This window comes from Megascapheus bottae, chromosome 3, assembly GCF_031878675.1.
Source record: "Megascapheus bottae isolate mThoBot1 chromosome 3, mThoBot2.hap1, whole genome shotgun sequence".
Taxonomy (NCBI): domain Eukaryota; kingdom Metazoa; phylum Chordata; class Mammalia; order Rodentia; family Geomyidae; genus Megascapheus; species Megascapheus bottae.
This window is the reverse complement of record NC_143511.1, coordinates 76,722,923-76,746,085: the sequence shown is the minus strand read 5'-3', so window position 1 is coordinate 76,746,085 and position 23,163 is coordinate 76,722,923. Positions and strand designations below refer to the sequence as shown.

General features: G+C 38.3%; 1 long non-coding RNA gene across 1 annotated transcript in view; it reads right to left on the bottom strand.

The window, feature by feature from the left end:
* The window catches only part of LOC150065843 (uncharacterized), a 48,249-nt gene extending 45,238 nt beyond the window's left edge, over positions 1-3,011 (bottom strand). Inside the window, exon 1 of the long non-coding RNA XR_016534806.1 lies at positions 2,948-3,011. This is a non-coding gene — a long non-coding RNA (uncharacterized LOC150065843). The remainder of the gene's footprint in view (positions 1-2,947) is intronic.
* Between the last annotated feature and the right edge of the window lie 20,152 nt (positions 3,012-23,163).

The window sequence follows — 23,163 nt, the reverse complement described above, 5'->3', positions numbered from 1 at the left end:
AAACATGGCAAAACATGGGTTTGAATTCAAGACTCCATGTTCATTAGACAGGTGCTTTAATTTGAGTCACAATTCTAGCCTTTTGATGTGTTGATTGATAATTTATTTTCTTATCAGTACCAGGGTTTGAACTCAGGGCTTCAAGTTCACTTGGCTTGTTTGTTAGGCAGGTAGCTACCATTTGAACCATTAGATCTGCACCTGTAGTTTGACTTTTTCATTGGAGATGGAGACTCATGTACTTTTCTACCCTAGCTAACTGTGAATTTTGAGCCTCTAGAATTCACCTTACTGAGTAGCAGAATTGTGGCAAGGCACACTGGTTATTTTTGAAACAGATCTCAATTTTTTCCCAAACTCATGGCTACAATGCAATACAATCTGACTGCTTTAGACTTCTTGTTGTAGCTGAGATGATAGGCATGCATCATCATTTCCAGCTTCTTTCGAGAGCATTGTGTGGCATTTTCTGCATAAGGCTCAGCTAGAACTGAGATCATTATAATTTCAGCTTCCTGTTAAGCAGAGAAAACAACTATCTCGCTTTGCCCAACTTTGAGTAGAGATGTGATCTCACATACTTTTCTCCCTGGGCTAGCCATGAACTATGAAGTTTCCCATTTTCCAGCCTCCCAAGTAGCAAAGATTACCGATGTGAGCAACTAGTGCTTGATCAAGATATTTTATGTGATACTTCACTCTTGATATTTAATATGAATAGCCTTGAGCATCGCCTTGAGAAGTAAATAGGGAAAGAAGTTAAAGGAAATGATATTTAGTTTTTGAGAACCTAGGATGATAGCTTAGCACATTTGTTATTTCCCACAGTAGAAGTTAAGAACTACAAATAGGTCATTAAATAAAGATTGAAGCCTGGATATGAATCTGACTTCTTCCCACTGTAGAGGCTGTACATTTCAATTGTACCATACAATCTCTCTTTAAGAAATACCACCACAAGCAATTATCAATGAACTTCAGGTGCATATATATTTTCTGACACTACAGTTATAATCCTATTACATTCTTTCAATTTTTTAATTTTCGTTTGAAGGATACATGGCCTTTGGCTTTTCTTCCATGGGAAGATGCCAGAGGAATAAGAAATCTAGACAAGCTTTATTCTTACTGTAACAATGCCTGGTGCAACAACAAATGAAAATGGAGTCAAAACCATCCCTTGTCCAGGCTCCAGTGGCTCACTCCCATAAGCCTAAATATTCAGAGGGTTGAGATCTGAAAACCATGGTTCAAATCCAGAATGGATAGGAAACACTGCAAGATTCTTATTTCTAATTAACCACCCCAAAGCCAGAAGTGGAGCTAAGGCTCATGTGGTAGAGCACCAGCCTTGTAGAAAAAAGCTAAGGAACAGTGCCCAAACTTAAAAAAAAAAAAGGCTCAACACCTGCACAAAAAAATAGAAAAAAGAAGAAAAGAAATAAAAAGAATAGGAGCAGGGAGGTTAGCCTAGTGATAGCGTGCTTGCCTAGCATGCACGAATACCCGGGTTTGATTCCTCCGTACCACATACATACCGAAAATATTGCTGAGGCTCAAGGGTAGAGCTCTAGCCTTGAGGAAGTCCAAGGACAGTGCTCAGGCCCTGACGCTTAAGGCCAGGACTGGCAAAAAAAAAAAGAATAAAAGTGTATATGTGAGGGGGGAGGTGGAGAATCTGATTCTAACTGTGAAGAGTTAAAAGCAAACATTCTCATTTTTTCAGAGACAAGCGTATCTGTATAGATTCACCGACAGCTACCATGGCTGTTGATTTCCCCCCTTAAGAAGGATACATAATTTAGGCCAAGATAATCACCAGTGATGCATACAGCAGAGATTAATTTGAAAATTTAATATCAAAAGATTGGAGGACTTGCTTATGAAGCCACAGCTTCTGAATTATATTGAGACATCACTTGGTAACAAGGGCTCGGGAGCCTCAATGTGCAGAAGAATATTAAAAGATACCACATGTCCTCTAATTAAAACCACAACAAAATGGAATAATGATTGTAGATATGTTAGCCACACATAGGGAGATGACCAGAGAGGAGAGCCAGGAAACCAACAGGGTCTGGAAACTATGATCTCCGTGGGGAGAAATCTTACTCCAAATTGTAGCAAAGATTTCTGGAAATTAGCAAGCACTAGAGAGAAAGCTAATGCTTGTTGCTGACTTTAGAGGAAAAAAAATATTGCTCTATCACACATGATTTGAGCAAAAGTTTGTTCTGTTCACCAATTCCAAATTGGGAACAATTAAAATTTGAGACTGTGTTTGCAATTGACTATCACATAATACAACAATGAAATGGTCACAGTCACTGATGGCTTAGAAATATTTGATACCATCACTTTTGTATATTGTGACTTTTTTTTCTTTTTTATTTCAAGAGCCAGTTGGGAAGGCCAAGCCAGCAGGAGAAGAAAAATATCCATTCACTTTTCAAAGGACAATACTGAAGTTATTCCAAAGTATAAAAAAAATCTTGCACATACACAGACATGTAAATGAGACCAGAATGAAAATAAGTATCTCTAATAATCTGTCTTGAATTTTAAAGAGATGAGTTTTAAGGCAATGGAGTATATTTTGGATAAAGTCAGAGCAAGTTCTTTTTAAATGTTTATTGTATAGGTTTTTCTCAGCATATTGGTAGAAGTTGATTGGACTTATCATAGGTAGTAATTGCTATAGACATTATGTGAAAGCAGGTGAGTTAAAGCTCCCCTCTCTTCATTATCCTATACCTTCATAATCCTTCTAAACAGATGTTCTTCTATCCATGTTAATACTTCTCAGGACCTAGCCAAACAATGGAGCAAAACTAGACCAAGATCATACTTCAAGAACAAAGTATATCACATAAACTACATATAAACTGCTACTGATCTTCAGCTGATGCTCATAGCAGAGGTTGTGAATCCCTTGCAAAACACTCACCCACTGCAGAAACAGCTTCAGCACCTTCCTCAATAGAGTGTTCCAACAATTGCTCCATAGTCAGGAAGAGCCTGCAAGATGCTAGCCACATGCTGGAGAAATCCTATAAGTTGAAGAAATGACTGGATAATTCTCAAGAGGAAAAGGAGATCTAGACAGGAAGGGACAGTGAAAAAAGGCATTGGATTGGTCATGAGAAGGCCTGGCACCCCCATCTCATCTCTTGATTGCCAGGCTTGTGGTTTGAGACTAGAAACAGAAGTCCTTCCTCAAACCCTTTATGTGTCCAGCTGAACAATACCCACCATGCTTTTGTGATGCTTCTGTAACTAAGTGCAATGGTTGGAGACTATTTGGGGAGGACCACTAAGAACTATTGTCACTATTAAACTGTGGTCATCACACAGCCTGGATGTGTGACACTGTCACATCCAGAGCAAAACAGCAGGCAGAGCACATTTGGCAGAGCTTTGATTACTGTCCTCCAAACCACGTTCCCTGAGGTTAGTTGACCCCCGATGGAATGGCCAACAGAATATTCTGAAGAAAGGGTGGGGAGGAGCACAAGTTAAAATGTGGGTTACTAGGCCACACCCTTCAACATTTAATCTATGATACCAAAGTAGACCCAGAGAATCTGCAATTCCAACAATTGCCTGGCTGATGTTGGGGAACTAGAGATCATACTTTAGCAATCTCTATGTGACCTAAATTCTGTAAGAATTAGTTCATTTTCCCATCTCTTTTTGGAAGAATCTGAAATACGCAGTGCACTCACCCTCAGAGAGTTCTTATTTCCCCCAGATTGGTTCAACCACGGCCTCTCAACACTCTTTTTTGCCATTCCTCTGAGGCTTAGTAGGTTTCTGTTTCTTTAGAAACCTTTTAATTTGTATTTGTCCCACCTTCCCAGGCTGCAAAGTCCCTGAGACTTCAATTTTTATTAATTTGGGGTCTGCTTACTGATCTTCTTTCTTGTTTCTAAAATGTACCCCAGTCTCCAACATCTCCTAAGGAAATTCAGGAAATGCCTTCGGCTGCTTCCCAAAGTGGAAACACCAGAATAACTTCCAGGGCCTCCCTCTCTCCTGGGTGACATTCATACCACCCTGCATTCATGTTCTAAAGAGGATCACATGTCACTGGACACATGTCCTTCACTGGTGACCAGTGCCATCACCCTGTTCCTCGCAGAAGAGTCTTGCCCCGAACTTGTTCTCTTTTTAACTTGGTTGTCTCCATACTGAGGCTCACCCTTTAAAAAAAAAAAGAGAGAGAGAAGAATTAAAATTCTATAACATCACAGATAAGGTTATAAGAAAATTAGAAAATGTTTATAGTTATGTGATCCACAAGGGTGAATCACCAAGATTGGTTTATAGGTACAGCCTAAACCCACACTCACACACCCCCAACTAGGGTTGCATTCTGACTTGCTGTGCGTATTGGCTGGTGAGCTTTCTTATGACCAAGTCCTGCCACTGGGCGTAATCCAGTCTTCTATGCTGCTTGGACTCTTATATCTGGATGAGTAGCATCTCCCTCTACTGTAGTCTCAGTTCTTCCTCTCTCTGTCATCCTGATATCCTTTGAAAATGGCAGCAGCCAGATCCATTCAGAAGAGTTTTGATGGTACCCAAGAGAAACAGTCTGGCTCCATGATTCCACTGACAGTCATAGTAACTATACATTGAAAGAAAACAAAAATAATCTGTTAATATCCTATAAATACTGATATCCTTTGCTTTAAAAGAAACCTGTCCATCCCTTTCCTAATATCCTTTCCCCAGGATAAAAATTTAAAATAATCATCATAATAGTAATGATAATCATAATGAAACTTGGTGTTCAATTTCACCCTTACTCACCTTATTATCTACACAGAAGCACATTTAGCATGTAGTAATAAACTCAGGGACATAAATGCATATTAATTAAACTTCTTCGTATCCGACTATAGGTGCTGTGTGGAGAAACATTTAAATGGCTCAAACAGGACTCTAGATTCTCCAGCCTTCCCTCTGTTCCTAAAGCTTTCCCTCATTAATGGCAGCCAACTCCCACTGTATGGAGGTACTTTTGCAACAGATGAAAGTCCTTGAGCCTATTTGGCCACACAATGGGCCAGCCTTTTATCAATTCTGCACCCTTCCTGAATAATTATGTGCTTTGCATCTGCTGATGTTGTTACCCAGACACCCTCAGGTCCTTGCTTGAAAGGCCCTGCCTCGTGCAAAGACCAAGGTTTGAGCCAGCACAGTTTGTCCCCACTGCTTATTTGTTAAGATGAGCCTGTCCATCTGTCCACATGCTACAGACCCTGGGTAGCCAAAATGCAATAAAAGGAAAACACTCTTTGACAGCCCTCTCGGCATAAAGCCGGCGTGAGCAGTGGTTATTATCTTGTAATGTCACTGTTATTTCCAAAGGCCCCCAGTGGATCTGCTGACTGTGGCAGTACAAAGAGAAAACTCATGTTAACACAGCCCCTGCATTTTTGCAAAGGGTAGCACTGGGCTGGACTTCCAGAGGAGCTTTTATTGACAATCGATGGGCTTATTGACTATAATTCGAGGGCTTTTGTCTCATTTAAGTTATAGGTGGTGTATTATTAATACATTCCCACTTGGTCCATGAGCCAGGGATAGTAGATTTGATTTCAGTATATCTTGCAATACTTTGGAGACAAATGGGATCAAGAACACTCCTCAATCCAAGATTTGCCGCTAAATTGCTATATGACCTTGGGAGAAACACTTCTCTCTGGGCTTCCAGTCTCTTCTCTACACTCAAGATCTGACCCAAGAGAAGCTGACAGTTCCGTGATTGATATTTCAAGACTTCCAGTTCCTGTGGGTTGGGCATGAACTGCTTGAGCAGGTCCCCAAAATAGCAGCAAAGTAATTGCAACGTATATTCTAATAACAGCAGCTGATGTAACAGAGTCATCCCCCTTCCCAGATTCCCTCTTTAGGGGTGATATGCCAGAATGAAAAACAAAATTACTGAGTCTGTTCAGCAAATTCCTCCTGACAAAATCTTTAAGCGTTGACAAGAGTAATATAGTGAAAATTAGTTTAGAAGTGTTTCAAGTTTCAAAAATCAATCAAAATCAAATTAGGTTCTGAAGACGCTGTTGGTTGAGTTTTAAGAAAGAATAAAGATTCACTTCAGCAACTCAAAAAAGTGGCTTTGACCCCTCTCTATCTCCCCAAAGGTGACTGTCTCACAGAAAGTAATTGTCCTTCACATCTACTCTTAAGGTCTTTGCCACAGACTTAACAGTGCTCTTTTCTTATGGTCCTAAGAGTTTTTAAATAACTTACCAGCTGACCTACATCCTAACCTTCTTACTCTGCCTTCTAGTTCCCAACCTATCAAACCCAGGGAAAGGAAAACAGTAAGGTGATGATGGGGAGACATACTAGCCATCGCATCTCTTAAGCAGGTTTTCAAGTGCTGAAGAGCCATTTAGATTCAGAAATGTACTGGGTACTGGTGACTCATGGCTGTAATCTTAGCTACTCAGGAGGCTGAGACCTGAGGATCATAGTTCAAAGCCAGCCCAAGCAAGAAAGTCCATGAGACTCTTATCTCTGGTTAGCCATCAGAAAGCTGGAAGTGGTGCTGTGGCTCAAAGTGGTAGAGTGCTAGAGTTGAGCAAAAGGGCTCAAGGACAGTGTCCAGGTCCTGAGTTCAAGCATCATGACTGACCAAAACAAATGAACAAACAAAAGAAGATAGAGAAAAGCGTACCTCTATGCAAATAAGAAACAGATAAGAGCTTGGAAGTTGATTTCATTTCTTCATCAAGCATTTCCTAACCCAGAAAGGCAGAACCGATCATTTTGACACTGTGACTCACACCACCTCTCTGATTGCCCTTCTCCCCTTCTTAATGATCTCTGGGAATTCTTAGACAGCTTCACAGGTGTGCACAAACCAGGCTTACAGCCACCCTCAGCACAAAGAGACTCACTCATCTTTCCTCTCCTACTTGATGTCTGTTATCTGTGAATCTGCCATAACTGACATGCCCCTTGAGAGCCTCTAGTGCCTGAGCCCAGGACACATTCTTTTTCCATATTTCCAAAGTCTCTTATCCTCTGAGTAGAACTGACAGGAAAAATGTTCCTCTAGTTTGTGCAAACTGGGCCTCCCAGCATTTCTGCTTGGGATCAGAATTCCTTTGTGCATGGATACTTGGCTAACATTCTAAATTAATTTTGGATAAAAGTTCTAATCATTAAGATTCTGACACAGAACTAAACATGTATGTGGGGGGTGGGGTATACCCAGTGATTCTAGCTGATACTCTAACTTGTCAGAGTTCCACTATTATTCACTGTGTTCAAAGGTTATCTTTGGATACATTACTACAGGGTATTTATAGTGAGTACAAATGGTTGGAATGGAATATGCTTCATATGTCATAATAAAGGAACCCTTTCAGCTCGTTGCTTAGAACAAGAGAAGTGTTTGTTCAGGAAAAGTAAACTTCTCCAGTATGTTATTAGGAAAAAGGAAATGTGCTAACCATCTTGAAATGAAAAATAACCAAGTTTCTAAGTCTCACCAACCTTAGGGTTTTTGAGACCAAGTGGGCAATGTTTCCATTATCTGTGATTTTTCTTGGTTTATATTTTTATTCATTTATTTATTTGTGAGTCAGGGCTTTTGATGTTAGCACAGGAAAGTTATTTCTCAACCATTGTTTCTCAATTCTTTTTTGGTTACTTAACATTTGCTTATTGAAAGCAATTTGTAATAAATAAAATTAAGCATATTCAACCTTTTCCCTCATAAGCATATACAAATAATGAATGGAAACTTAACAGGAAAAGCTAACATATATCTTCTTCCTTTTAGTCATCCTTGGGTTGTTTCTCAGTTTTCTTTATGCCTTGATATCTTCTATTTCTTCTGTGATCCTTCTCCAGGAAAAATATTAGTTTCACATCCAAATCACAATCTTTACAGTATTATGCTTGCCATTTCCTGTGGTTTACTTCTTTATTCATCTTTCAAATTCCAGTAATGCTTAGTCTACAAAGCTTTTTTTTTCCAGTCCTGGCCTTGACCTCAGGGCCTGAGCACTGTCCTTGGACTTTCTCAAGGCTAGAGCTCTACCACTTGAGCCTCAGCACCACTTCTGGCTTTTGTCTATGTATGTGGTACCAAGGAATCGAACCTGGGTCTTCGTGCATGCTAGGCAAGCACTCAACCACTAGGCCAAACTCCAGGCCCCATCTACAAAGCTTTTTAAGAAAGAACGAATGAAAGAAAGAAGGAAGGAAGGAAGGAAGGAAGGAAGGAAGGAAGAAAGAAAGAAAGAAAGAAAGAAAGAAAGAAAGAAAGAAAGAAAGAAAGAAAAGAAAAAGAAAGACGGAAATATCATTGATTCTGTCTTAAGAATTCCATGACAAGCAGGTTAGTAACTCCTATTTTTCAGATGAGGAAACTGAAGTCTAAAGAAGGCTTTTCTTAAAATTACTGTGCAGGGAAAATGAGAATATCAGCTGGTGACATTGTGGATTATCAGCATACAGCATGGCCTTTGGTAACAGTGTGATTGCATATCTAGGTGACAGGACAATAATGTTTTGTGAGGAGCAGTGACTGATTGGGGCTTTTCTAGACTCTTAACACAGACAAACACTGAGTTCAGATGCAAGACACCCTGATGAAATTCTGAGGTTTTATATAGCCATCGCAATTGCACCTGGCATGTTTAGTACAGTTGTGGGCATTTAATTTAGCTGGCAAAGAAAGTTGTATAAACTCAGGAAATAGGATAAGAAAAAGTCCAGCTATTAAACTCATAAAAATGCATTGGCCATAATTACAGTTTGTGAGAAAATGTCCATTATGGCTCACTACTCAGTCACCATTAACTTTTTTAGTTCTCCCCAAATTAGCTGTTGGAAGATTTATTTGAAAATGAGAATTTTCAGGTTCTGACAAATGAAATTTTCTTGTAAGCATAAGGCATAATCCTATTCACAACATACATGTTATTGATGTGTGTGTTGCACTCTATAGAAGGATTTTGGTGTCTTTCTGTGGTTTTGCTAGACCATTCACCAGTATGTCCATGTTATAGACTGGAAGATGCAGACACACAACCCCCTAAGTGATTCTCTGAGGTTGACAGAAAAGAGGAAGGGTAGAGTTAGGTCTGGGACTCATAGAGTTTCAATTCAGTGATGCTCTAAAGGCTCTCAACATGAAGAAAATTAGATCACTGATCAGGAGCTATTACTAGGTTTTTAGAATTGCCTTCATGTTGGTCATCAGAGGAATCTATGAGTCTGCAGGAAGGAAGATATCACCAAGAAGCACGAAGCTGTCCATATGGTGGGCAGAGGGCAGGATCAGAGCCTTTCTTACTGTCTCACATTCTTTTCCCTGTCTCTTATCAGGAATGCGATTTTACCCATAGTAATTTAACACCATTCTGATTTTTACTAGCAGCTGGAGCTGTACTAAATTTACCCCTGATTCTTTCAGAGGGGTTTGATGTAAGATTTGACTATATTTGTAACTGAGTAGCTAGTTGTTATTAAGTCTTAAATGATGACATATAATCCCCTTTTTCACAGAAAAAGTTATAGCACTCGGTTCGTTGCCGGTACTGGGGCTTATAATCGGGTTCATGCAGTCTTGCATGGCTTTGCATTATGAAGGTGATGCCATACAACATTTCCAAGAATTCCCTTCACTCAATGAAGTTCTAGTTTTAGGTATGACAGTGGTACATTAGGTTTGGAGGGACGCCTACGGCTTGTCAGAAGCACCTTAGTAACCACAAACTCTGGCTTGTGTGCTCTGAGAGAGGTGGTGAGAGCTACCCAGAGATTCCTGTGAACAAGAGTAATGCTATGATCAATGTTTGATGACCATCTCAGTGTTTCTGAATCTAGTCGAGGGTCACAACTTCCAAGACTTGGTTCCTGAAGCTTCCACAGGCTGGATGATTCATTAAGTTCCACATTAAATCTTTTGTACTTAGAATTTACCTGCCTGTCGAATGGCTTCGGTTTTCTTGACAGAATGCTAATTGATCCTTTTTTTCAAAGAATAAACTATGGTCATTCTTCTCTAGTCTCTAATGGGTAAACCTTTTCTTATTTTGTAAGGAAAACCAAATAATAAATGTTTTCGGCTTTGCCTGGCAGGTTATTTTTGCAGCCCCTATTCAATTTCAGCCATGTATTACAAAAGCTGCCACAGATAAAATGCAAACTAACAAATGTAGCTGTGTTCCATTAAAATGTTGTATACAAAATAGCCAGCACACCAGAGTGAACCAGAAAGCAGTGGTTTGCCAGCCATTGCTCTAGAGGTCTGAGTTAATCATACTTTTCATTTCATGGTTCATGGTCTGCACTGATCCAGGCAAGGCCCCTCACTTGACTCCTTTTAATTTCTATAGCCCTCGCATTACTACTTCTCTCTTCTGTCACCATTCTATTTTTCTACTCTGACACAAAGTAGCATGTGTACAAATGGATATATGATGGGTAGACAGAGACATAGATGACAATAGGTGATTAAAAAAGAGAATGTAGATAGAAGTTGGATGATAGAACTTAATATGATCACTCTACAGGTTTCCTTTGTATCTATCCTTATAAAATCTGTATTTTTTTCATTGTATATACTTTAAGTTCAGTTTTAAACCCAATGTTATGTCCTAATCTATATAGGTCTTTAAGTGTGAGTGGTACCTTGGCTCCATTAGTCAGTGATTTTTTTGCTGATGTGTAGAGAGTTGTGTGGGTAGATGCTAACATTGTCCGTAAGTATAGGTTCTTATTCTATGGTTTATAAAATGAATCAACTGTTTACTTGGAGAGTTTGTCCAGACACTCACACATGAAAAAGAATTGCGCTACTGTCAGTTATCAAATGTTACTCACAGTATTCTAATTGGATGTGTGTTTTGACCAAGTAGGGAAATATTGAATAAGACATCCACAGGGCCTACTCAAAGATTTCACTTTCCTATGTTCTGACAAAGAATCATTGATTTGCTGAGGGATCACAGTACAGAGAACAAATTCATGGTCTCAGGAATCTATTTCTCTCTGTTAAAATCCTGCAGTTATTACTTATTAAGCATGTAATGCTGTATACATTTCCTTATCTTTTTGGCTTCAAGTCCTACCTCTCTTCCTGTATTATATGGGGCACTGAAAATAGCTACTTTATAGGCTATCACAAAGATCAAATTTGTAGGTTAATAAATTGTAAAAACACTTTTTAGCTTTTAAAAGTAGCATACGTTTTCAATTTCATGTTTTAAAAGGCTATTTGTCAGTAACATTTTTTCAAAATTAAGACTTAGTATCCATGATCATAGGGAACAAGCAAGGGCAGATATTGTTGTCTCCAATTCCCAGAAAGAAAAAGAAGATTCAGACAGATGACATCACTTTCCTGAGGTCATGCTGCTGAGAACAAAGCAAGATACAAGCCTATTATTTCTGACGCTGTAGTGTATAGTCCTTAGCAGTAAGGGAATCTATATGGGAAGAGTTATCCAGTATATCCAGCTACAATAAATACATGTTAAAACAAAAGGCTCTGGAGGTGTGTTGAATTCTAACCAGAAAAAGTTAGGGAGAGGAGGGAGGGAAGAAGGGAAGACAGGAATTGGAGGAAAGAAGCTGCCAGTGAGGTAAGATGTTCCCCCAAGGAGAGAGGGAAGGAAGGTTAAAGGCATATTGATCTTCAGTGAGAAAACATTCCCTTGACTTTTTAATCCTACTTTTAGATCTTCTTACATCAAAAAAGAGTCTGCTACTGAGCTCAGCTTTGGAGATAGTGCTAAAGATATGACAGACAGGAAACCATTTGCTAACATGGACCATACCAAAGTGGCTTTTGATAATGTATAACTTTCAAAGTAAAGGTGATATACATCTGGGTAAAGTGTGCATTAAATGATGGTAGGCAACAATCCAGCACATAGATAGATAGATAGATAGATAGATAGATAGATAGATAGATATCTCAAGTTATAATAACAAAAATAAAAACAGTAATTCATTTCTTGCCCTAAGATGAGATAGATTTCCTTCTCAAAAGAAGGTCCAAAACTTTTTTTTATTGCCAGTCTTGGGCTTGAGCTCAGGGCCTGAACACTGTCCATGGACTTTCTCAGGGCTATAGCTCTACCACTTGAGCCTCAACACCACTTCTGGCTATTTTTCTATATATGTGGTACTGAGGAATTAAACCCGTGTCTTTGTACATGCTAAGCAAGCATTCCCCTATGACCCAGCAATTCCCCGACTTGGCATTTACCCAATCATCTAAAACAAGGACATACTAAATCCACTAGCACAACGATGTTCATTGCAGCACTATTTACCATAGTGAAGATATGGAACCAACACAGATGTCCCTCAGTTGATGAGTGGATCAACAAGATGTGGTATTTATACACAATGGAATAGTGTTGCTTTCAGAAAGAAAGATATTGCCCCATTTGTAAGGAAATGGAAAGACTTAGAAAAAATCATATTAAGTGAAGTAAGCCAGACTTAAAGGAACATAGGCTCAGTGGTTTCCCTCATTTGTCATAATCAGTAGAAACCTTAGGCTCTCCTAGCAGAGATTTACATGAGAACAAAATCTAGATACATAAGGCCATATAGTATGATGCTAAATGAAAGGACCTCCAGGATATAGAAACAAAAGCCATACAATGAGTGATTGTTGTCCTTAATGTACTGTGTTATCTCTCATCTCTTTTGCTGTCCCTTGGTTATCTCATATTGTTACAATATTTCACCTTGTTATCTGATATAATGTATATATGCTTAATTGGGTATTTGAAATAGGATAGAAAAGGGGGGGAATCAGATGAGCGGGAGGGGGGGTGAGATAGGAGGGAAATGGGGACCATGACATGAGAAAGGGTATCAATATTTGTGAAGTAATATACCTTCTATCTGGTGAATATACTGTAACCCTTCTATTAATTACAATAAAGATATGTGAGAAAAAGAAAGAAGGAAGAAAGGAATGTAAAATAATTTCATGTAAAAAATAAAATATTATTTTAAAAAAAGAAGGTCCAAAACTACCTAGGGCAAACCTAGAAGGGCAGGAGAATATGAGGCTTCCTCAAACATTACTTTGCAAGATTCTCAAAGCTACCAGTGAGAGTAGACAAAAGTTCTGTTATTGATCTGGTTTTCCAGATGATGAGACTGACGATGAGAAAAGACCATGACATAAGATCACAGAGGCAGTGAGAGACGCAAATCCTGGCTTTCTCATAATGGCCCAACTATTGTCACACCAGAGCACATTATGTCTGACCCAGCAGACTTTTCACAGAGCAGGGCTGATAGTGTCCTGTACAGACCTTAATATGAACTTAACTCACAGTTATGTATTTTCATTTCCCACATTTTCCTTGTATTCCTTTGCTCTCTGTTTCTTTTTGTCCTCTTTTTCAGATATTTAAGTAGTTGTCCAAAGGAGTTGACATCCAACAGTTTATACAATGCCTCTTGACCAATATCACTACTTTCCCCCAATTCTCACATCCCCACTCCTTCCTACAATTGTCTTAAACTTTAAATTTTTTGACTGTATTCTCCCCATATCCTCCCCTTCTTCCAATCTTCACTATCAAATACCTGTCTAGTATCTTTTATTTTGTTGGACTGTGAGTTCTTCTAAGGAATTACATCTTAAGAGTTCTCCTCAAAAAGCCCAGGGCCAGATGGATTCACAGCTGAATTCTACAAGGTCTTCAAAGGAGAGTGCACACCAATACTCCTCACTCTTCAACGAAATTGAAAATGAAGGTTCTTTACCAAACTCATTCTATGAAGCCAGTATAACCCTCATCCCCAAACCAGACAGAGATTCATCAAAGAAAGAGAACTACAGACCGATTTCTTTGATGAACATCGATGCAAAACTTCTCAACAAAATACTGGCCAACCGTCTACAACAACTCATCAAAAAAATTATACACTGTGATCAAACAGGATTCATCACAGGGAGGCAAAGCTGGTTCAACATATGCAAATCAATTAATATAATTCAACACATCAGCAGGAGCAAGGACAAAAATCACATGATTGTCTCAATAGACGCGGAAAAGGCATTTGACAAGATCCAACACCGCTTTATGTTAAAAGCTCTGGAGAAACTAGGAATCCATGGAACATTCCTCAATATAATGAAGGCTGTGTATGACAAACCCACTGCTAGTATTATACTTAATGGTGAAAATCTAAAGCCATTCCCTCTAAAATCAGGAAAGAGACAAGGATGCCCACTCTCTCCACTCCTCTTTAACATAGTACTAGAATTCCTAGCCAGTGCAATAAGGCAAGAAGCAAGTATAAAGAGGATCCAAGTAGGGAAAGAGGAAATAAAACTATCTCTCTTTGCAGATGACATGATTCTGTATTTAAAGAATCCTATAGACTCTACTCCCAAGCTCCTTGAGCTGATTCAAAACTTTGGAAGAGTAGCAGGCTATAAAATCAACCCTCAAAAATCAACCTCCTTCCTTTACGCCAACAGTGAGAGGAACGAGGCAACAATCAGGAAAGAAACTCCTTTCACAATAGCCTCAAAGAAAATAAAGTACCTAGGAATTACCTTAACTAAGAATGTAAAGGACCTTTTTGATGAAAACTTTCAAACCTTAAAAAAGGAAACTAAAGCAGAACTAAGGAAATGGAAAAACTTCCCAGGCTCCTGGATTGGAAGAATCAACATCGTAAAAATGGCAATCTTGCCAAGAGCTATCTACAAATTCAACGCAATACCCATCAATATCCCAATGACATTCTTTAAAGAAATAGAAGAGGCAATTCAAAATTTCATATGGAATAATAAAAGAACCCGTCTAGCAAAAATACTTCTTAGCAGAAAGAACAGCGCTGGAGGAATTTCAATTCCAAACTTTAGACTCTATTACAGGGCTATAATTCTCAAAACAGCTTGGTACTGGCACAAGAACAGGCCTGAAGACCAATGGAATAGAACTGAGGACCCAGATAATAAACCACAGACCTATGGCCACCTAATCTTTGACAAGGGAGCCAAAAAAATAGAATGGAAGAAAGACAGCCTCTTCAACAAGTTGTGCTGGCAGAACTGGTTAAACACCTGCAGAAAACTAAAGTTGGATCCTTCTTTGTCACCCTGCACTAGAATTAACTCCAAATGGATCAAAGACCTGGAGGTAAAAGCTGACACACTGAAAACTTTACAAGAAGGAATAGGAGATACAGTAGGCTCCTTGGTACAGGTCGAAACTTTCTTGATAAGGACCAAGAATCACAACAAATCAGAGAAAGGCTGGATAACTGGGACTGCATTAAACTGCAGAGCTTTTGTATGGCAAAGGACATAGCTAGTAAATTAATTAGGAAGCCTACAGAGTGGGAGAAGATCTTCACCAACCTAACAACAGACAAAGGCCTTATATCTAAAATATATCAACAACTCAAAAAATTGAATCACTCCAAAACTAATCTCCAAAGTAACAACCATCCCATTAAAAAATGGGCCAAAGACTTAAAGAGAGTCTTCTCTGAAGAAGAAACAAAAATGGCCTATAGACACATGAAGAAATGCTCAACATCTCTGGTCATAAAAGAAATGCAAATCAAAACAACTCTAAGATTCCACCTCACTCCAGTTAGAATGGCCAGGGTCAGGAAAACGAACAATAAGAGATGCTGGAGGGGATGTGGCCAGGAGGGATCACTACTACACTGTTGGTGGGAGTGCAAACCCGTTCAACCACTATGGAAAGCAGTGTGGCAGTGCCTCAAAAGGCTAAACATAGAACTCCCCTATGACCCAGCAATTCCACTACTTGGCATTTACCCAACCATCCAGAATCTAGGGCATACTAAATCCACTAGCACAACAATGTTCATTGCAGCATTATTCACTATAGCAAAGATATGGAACCAACCTAGATGTCCCTCAGTTGATGAGTGGATCAACAAGTTGTGGTATTTGTACACAATGGAATTCTATGCTGCTGTCAGAAAGAATGCCATCGCCCCATTTGTTAGGAAATGGAAAGACTTAGAAAAAATCATATTAAGTGAAGTAAGCCAGACTGAAAGGAACTTAGGCTCAATGGTTTCCCTCATTCGTCATAATCAATAGAAACCTTGGGCTCTACTAGCAGAGATCTGCAATGGAGTAAAATCTTGATACATAAGGCCATATAGTATGAAGCTAATTGAAAGGACCTCCAGGATATTGAAACAAAAGCCATATAACGAATGATTGTTGTCCTTAATCTACTATATTATCTCTCATCTCTTTTGCTGTCCCTTGGTTATCTCAAATTGTTACAGTATCTCACTTTGTTATCTGATACATTGAATTTATTTGTATTTGGTTATTTGAAATTTGATAGAGAAGGGGGGAAAACCAAGATGGGGGAGGGGGGAGGGTAATGGGTACCAAGACATGTGAAAGGTTATCAATGTATGTGAATTCATGCACCTTCTATCTGGCAAATATTATTTAACCCTTTTATTAATTACAATAAAAATATATTTTAAAAAAAAGAGTTCTCCTCAGAAACTATCATGTTTTGGTTAATACACTTTTACACACTTGGATACCACTCTGAAATATTTACTTATATATTTACAAATTAATTCTAGGTTTCACACTTGAGAGAAAATGTATATCCTTTGTCTCTCTGAACTGGGCTTTCATCACTTAACAAGATTTTCCCCCCAGATCCTTCTAATTTTTTGCAAATTATGCAAAATCTTTCTTTTTAGTGCATGAGTAAATTCCACATTTTCTTGTTCTATTCCTCTTGTTTTTATAATGTCTCCTATGATTGATTCCTATTGTCCTTAATATTTTATAATTATCTGTATCAATGTAGCTATGAATTAGTAATTTATAATACCTTACCCCTGTTATGTAGATAAACTGGCTCATGTGTGTGTGTGTGTGTGTGTGTGTGTGTGTGTGTGTGTGTGTGTGTGTGTGTGATATGCATGTGTACATGCATGTATGTGTATGGGGGTAGCTATTTTGAATATGTGATTTTTATTGCTTTTACCAGAAAATTTACGTTTAACCTTAAATTGAACTGAAGGCAGCGATCACCTTACATCATTTTGAATTTAAGTATGATATTGGCTTGAAATGTAAACATATCGTTTTTATATTCTGAAGGCCCACAAATCATTTTTAGCCCTAAGAAATATAGTTTCTGTATTCTGAGTTGGCATTCTCAAGGTACCTGATAAAAACCAAGACTGACCTCTTTTGAAAAGAGCCCAGTGACCAGACTGAGACTTCTCAAAGTGATTTCAACTGACCTCAGTCCTGGACAGGACTTAGATGAAAACCTTGCTATTGATCCATTATTCAAAATATTCTTTCTTTGAATCATCTATTAATTACACTGTCAGAAACATGTTAACTTAGAGCACTTTGACATAAATTGATTCTGTCTCTGATACTTTAAAAAAACGTACATATACTTATTAATATTTTACTGTCAATATCTGTGTAATTGCTTCTGTTGTCCTGTGTGAGTTGGTAAGGGGTGGTTATTTGCTGTTTGTTTGATGAGATGAAACAATAAAAAAATAAACATTTTTGGAAAGATTGTTTCCAGGCACTGCCTTGTCTAAAACAGCATTCAAAGTGTTTTTCATTGACCTTCATGAAATGCCCACATGGTATCAGAAATTAAATATCTAAAACTGAATATTAAGAAAGGTTTTGTTATATCAAGAACGGCTATTGCTGCTTATCTCAAGCCAAATTACCTTTTTGAAATTGTAGCTCGTATCGTATACTAAATCATGTTTTTTAACCTCTAAACTTGTTTCTTGGAGAATAACTACAATCTTGAAAGATGACTAAGCACTTTGCTCAGTCACGATTCTTCTAATGGAAGTTCTGTAAATTTATTTTACAAATTAATATGAATATCTATGTGCTTCTGGGTTTTAAAAAGAACAGTAATGTGTATGGTGAAAAATATAAAGTACCTTACCACTTCCTTCTTTCTTCCTATTTCTCAGATAATCATATTTCTTTAAAAAGCAATGTAAGGATTATTTTCTAGTGCTTAGCACCATTTGTTTAAAGCCTATGTTCCTGGTACTATTCTTTTGTCAACTTCAGGAATTATTTTCTCCACATGTATATCGTTCAATAAAGCAAACACCATTATAAATGTTGAATTCTATAAATTCAGTATTTTTATAACCCCACAATATGTGGCAATTGCATACTCATTTCTTTTCCTAAAATATTGTTTCAAATACTATACAATTTGAGGGAGGTTTGGAACACCATGAGTCAGAGACACCTTGTCATTTGGCTCAATTCTGAACAATCTATACCCTAAAGGTGATAGAAAATTGTCCTAGAAATTCATTCTGAATAAATGAATGACTAATTTTTTTCAGTATGGGATGTTATTTTCCCCTAGATTTCTTCAAGCCTACCTTCAAAATTTAATCTTTATGCTTTGCAGGATCATATCTTCCTACAACTTATTAAGATTTGTTAACTTATTATTGGCAAATCTTTGTTTATTTGAAGCTACTGTTCATTCTCTCTTGTTCATTGCACAGCTATTTAGTAGATGGAAACATTCTATCAAAAATTTAATATCCTTCTTTCTCTTCTCATGTTCTATTTTTGAGAAGTATAATAGTTGTTATTTTTTGCATACTATATTCAACCTGGACCATTTTTAGTTTTCTCCATTTAACCCTTGGTGACAGGTTTTGGAAGTTCATGGAAGGGTAGCATTGCAGAATTGTTTTGTTATTTATGCTGCTGCTGTCATTTTGATAGATTTTGTTTCTTTTTTTTCTTTGCTTGTGATCTGGAAGCTCTTTTATTCAAGAAATTTTGTACATTTGTGTTTTTCTTTATATAATGTCTAACACTCTTCCTAAGAATCTTCTTTGTTGCCCTTTTAATTTCACCACAAGCTTTAGGTCCAGTAAAGAGATGAAACTCACAAAATAATTTTAACAAGGAAGTTTAACATACAGGACTGATTATTAAACCTGGAATAGTTAATGGGAAAATGATATTTAAGCAGCAAAGTTTTCATTAAATAATATAGAGGAGACAAACACAAGCGAAATCCCTAATATCTAGGGCTATGCAAAGGATCTAAGAAAGAATTCATGATATCACCTAAAGGTGATATATAGGATCCAGTGGAGAGGTGCAAGGGGGAAAATCTCGGTGGTAAGGATGAGATTTCTTTTGAGGGGACTGCTCACTGACAATGGAGGTCCCAGAAGTTCTTCACAAAGAAGACTTTCTACAGTCTATGTTCTTCAGAATAAGAGACAAGCTCTTCCAAGGAAGGTATCACACCAAAAACACATCAAATAATATGCAAGACTGTTCTTGGTGCATGCAGTTCCACATAATGTTGAACCCTGACTACCACATTCTGCAGCAAATAGGTTTTCACTAGACACTAAAAAAAGAGGGCCAGCCAAAACTTGGGGACAGAGGCACTATCCTTTCCCCAGTGTTTCTCCCAATTCCACTGCTGACAACGTGTGCCCTCATGCTTAATGACAAAGCAGAAATATTTACAAGCTTCATCTCTACTCTCTCAGGGAAGGTTATGAAAGGAGCATTTGGAGATGGCAGGCAATGTACAGAAGAAAGCAGAGGTCATTCTTCCTTTGTTTGGTTATTTTTTATTATCTGAGAAGTTTCTAAAATTTAGTTTATCATTCTTTTCTCAGATAACTTAATATCTAGATTTCCATTGCATTTTAGTATAAACATTGAGACCATTTTATCTTGTTTGGCACATAGTTAAAGGTTGTTTTGTTTGTTTTTTTTTACATTGTCCTAACAACTTGTATACCATGAAACTTTTAGTAGTACTGGCATCATTTCCGCCTTTGAGGAGGGGAGAAGATACAGAACTGAAATGATCTTCCATCTTGGATGTAAAATGGACACTGGGATTGCAAAGATGTAACAATTTAAATGGACACATAATCCTGCACATCTTCATTTACATGTGGCCAAGTGTCAAATGCCATTGGCCATAAATCCAACCAGATTCACCTGCAGTTACAGTACAGATGAGCCTGGATAAAATCATGGGACCCTATCAAAAAAATTGACCTGAGTGAGAGAGGCAAGAATGATAGCTAAAGTGGAGCCGGGAGTTTGGTCTAGCGGTAGAGTGCTTCCCTAGCATGCACGAAGACCCAGGTTCGATTCCACAGTACCACATACATAGAAAAAAGCCAGAGTGGTGCTGTGGCTCAAGTGGTAGAGCTCTGACTTTGAGCAAGTCCAAGGACAGTGCTCAGGCCCTGAGCTCAAGCCCAGGACTGGCAAAAAAAGAAAAAAAGAAAAGAAATATAGCTAAAGTGTTACAGAGCTACCCGGGCAATCATAAAGCCCTAAGTTCAAACACCACAAATGCCCAAAAGAAAGATAAGAATAAACTAAATAATATGTAAATTTTAGATTATCTGATGATGCTAATTTTTAGCTATTTGATCCCAATGTTCACTGGGTGAACAGCTGGGGAAAAGGGACAGTGCTATAGATGATTTTTTAATTATTATCTGAAGGGGTAATTATAAGCCCATAGAAGATTTGAATGGATCCGGATCCCAAAGGGAAGCTGGAAAGTGTTATGCACTCTTTAGGACAGTGCAGTGGGAAGTGACACTGTGGCCGCAGGGTTAAGGTGGTAGCGTTGAGCTGAAGAACTCAGGGACAACAAAGCTCAGGCCCAGAGTTCAAGCCCTAAGACTGACCAAAAAAAGAGGACAGTATACTGATATGAGCATTGCAATTATGCTCTGTTTCAGAGCATTTGTAGTTTGCTGAAGCTCACAGGAGGCTCACTATAGGATAATGTGGATCTCAGAACTTTTTTTGTCCTCCTCCAAGGTGACCTTTTAACTGTGCCTTGTAGAAGAGACTTGCTGATATGCATTTCTTGGAAACTTTGAGACTTCCCAGAACACGGCTAGAAAATTGCAAAGAGAAACATTTCCCCAGCACACAAACCTTGTCATTCAGGTGAACCAATTTTCTCTTTGTAAATCGGGACATTTGCAAATGTTTCATTAGCTTTGGCCTAGATAGCTCTGTAACAAATGCATTTGCTGTTCAGTGCCAATGATGTATCAGCACAAACAGCACACTGGGCCTCTATTAATTGCACAGGGAGAATGAAGGGGGTATTTAAACAGAGCTGCAGAAAATCCATTTGGGGGTATTTTTGTGGGAAAGAAGAGCTTCCCCATATTGGAAGAATTCTATAAACTGTCTTAACCTCTTCTTTTTTTGTAAATTTGACATTGAATCTTTTATTTGTTCACTTTTGTTTTCTCCACCCATTAAAAAATAACAAGGCACGAAAATGTTCAAGGCAAACGTAGTATTTATTTGAGGGTAAAAGAAAAGGCATGATAGAAAATACTGATATCTACATTGGGAGAGCAGCCCCTAAGAGGAGACAAATAGAGTCCCCCTGAAGGGTAGTTGTTAGAATACAGAGTTCCTGTTGGGTGCCTGTGGCTCATGACTGTAATTCTAGCTATTCGGGGGCTGAGATATGAAAGTTGTAGTTCCTAACCAGATAAGGCAGGAAGGTCCATGAGGCTCTTATCTCCAATAAAACTACTCAGAAAACAGCTACAAGTGGCACTGTGGCTCAAGCAGTAAAGCACTAGTCTTGAGCAAAAAAGCTTAAGTATAATGCCCAGGTCATGAATTCAAGTCTTAGGACCAGAAAAAAAAGAAAAGAAAAGAAAACAAAGAAAAGAAAAAGCTCCTCCAGATCTCCTCTATCCTATGTTTTACATTGATTGGCTGGAATGTGTGCTGCCATGGCTTCTTTCATTGGTCAAGTAGGAACCCATAGCATTCAGGGGAGAAGCATTTGACCCCAAGAGCCGGAAGTACTATAAGAACAAGTTTGGTGGTGATAAGACACATATTGTCTATCACATGGTATATCAATTTTTATCCATATCAGCCAAATACAACCCCCTTTTTATCTCTCACATGAACATTAGATGCGAGAGGTAAAATAACAAACAAATAAGAGATTTTATCCCTGGTACTGATGGAATGTCAGTAATACCATAATCACAACAGGGAATATAAACTTGCCATAAGTGTCAGAATTCATGAAAACAGATAAAGCAATGGAGGAAGGTAGTGAACAAAGAAAAACTAACAAACCACAAGACAGGGGAATTTTTTCAAAGGTGAGCTACATTCGAACTAAATTCTGAAAGATAAGTTAGAAATGACTCAGTGAGCAGCTGGGAAGAGGGATAACATAGCTACAGTGCTACAGATGAAATTTTTCATTTTTACTTGAAGGGGTAATTATAAGCACATAGAAGAGTTGAATGGATACAGAAATTAATTAGAAACTCGTGAAAAACTGAAATTAATTAAGACACTCATTAAAAACAACTCCAGATTAAGAATTGGCATGTGCAGTATATTTACCAAATGTTCCTTGTGTGTTGTTAGATCTTCACACTTTTCTATCAAAGGTCAGATAGTAAATATTTTAGATTTTGCACATCACATCGAGCTTTGTCTTGTATACACTGTCTTATTTTCAATTCTTCAAATATTTTTTTAAAAAACAGCTTATCTTAAGAGAGTGCAAAATCAATGTAAGACAACATGAGGGATGGTAGAGAAATGTAGCTAATTCCTCTGTACATCGACTTTATAATAAATAAAAGAGAAAGAAATAAGAACAGAGCTGTGCATGGTGACTTATGCCTGTAATCCTAGCTACTTAGGAGGCTGAGATCTGAGGATCACAGTTCAAAGCCAGCCCAGGCATTGAAGTCCATTAGACTCTTATCTCCGATTAACCACCAGAAAATCAGAAGGGCTGTTATGGCTCCAGGTGTAGGGTGGTAGCATTAAGCTGAAGAGCTCATGGACACCTCCTGGGCCCAGAGTTCAAGTCTCACCACTGACAAAAGAAAAAAAAAGAGGCCTGGTGCAGTGGCTCACATCTGTAGCTACTCAGGAGGCTGGGATCTGAGGATCAAGGTTCAAAACCAGCCCAGGCACACAAGGACTTGAGACTCTTATCTCCAATTATCCTCTAAAAAACAGGAAGTTGGGCTGTGGCTCTGGGGATAAGGGCTGTAGCCTTGAGCTGAAGAGCTTAGGGACAGTGC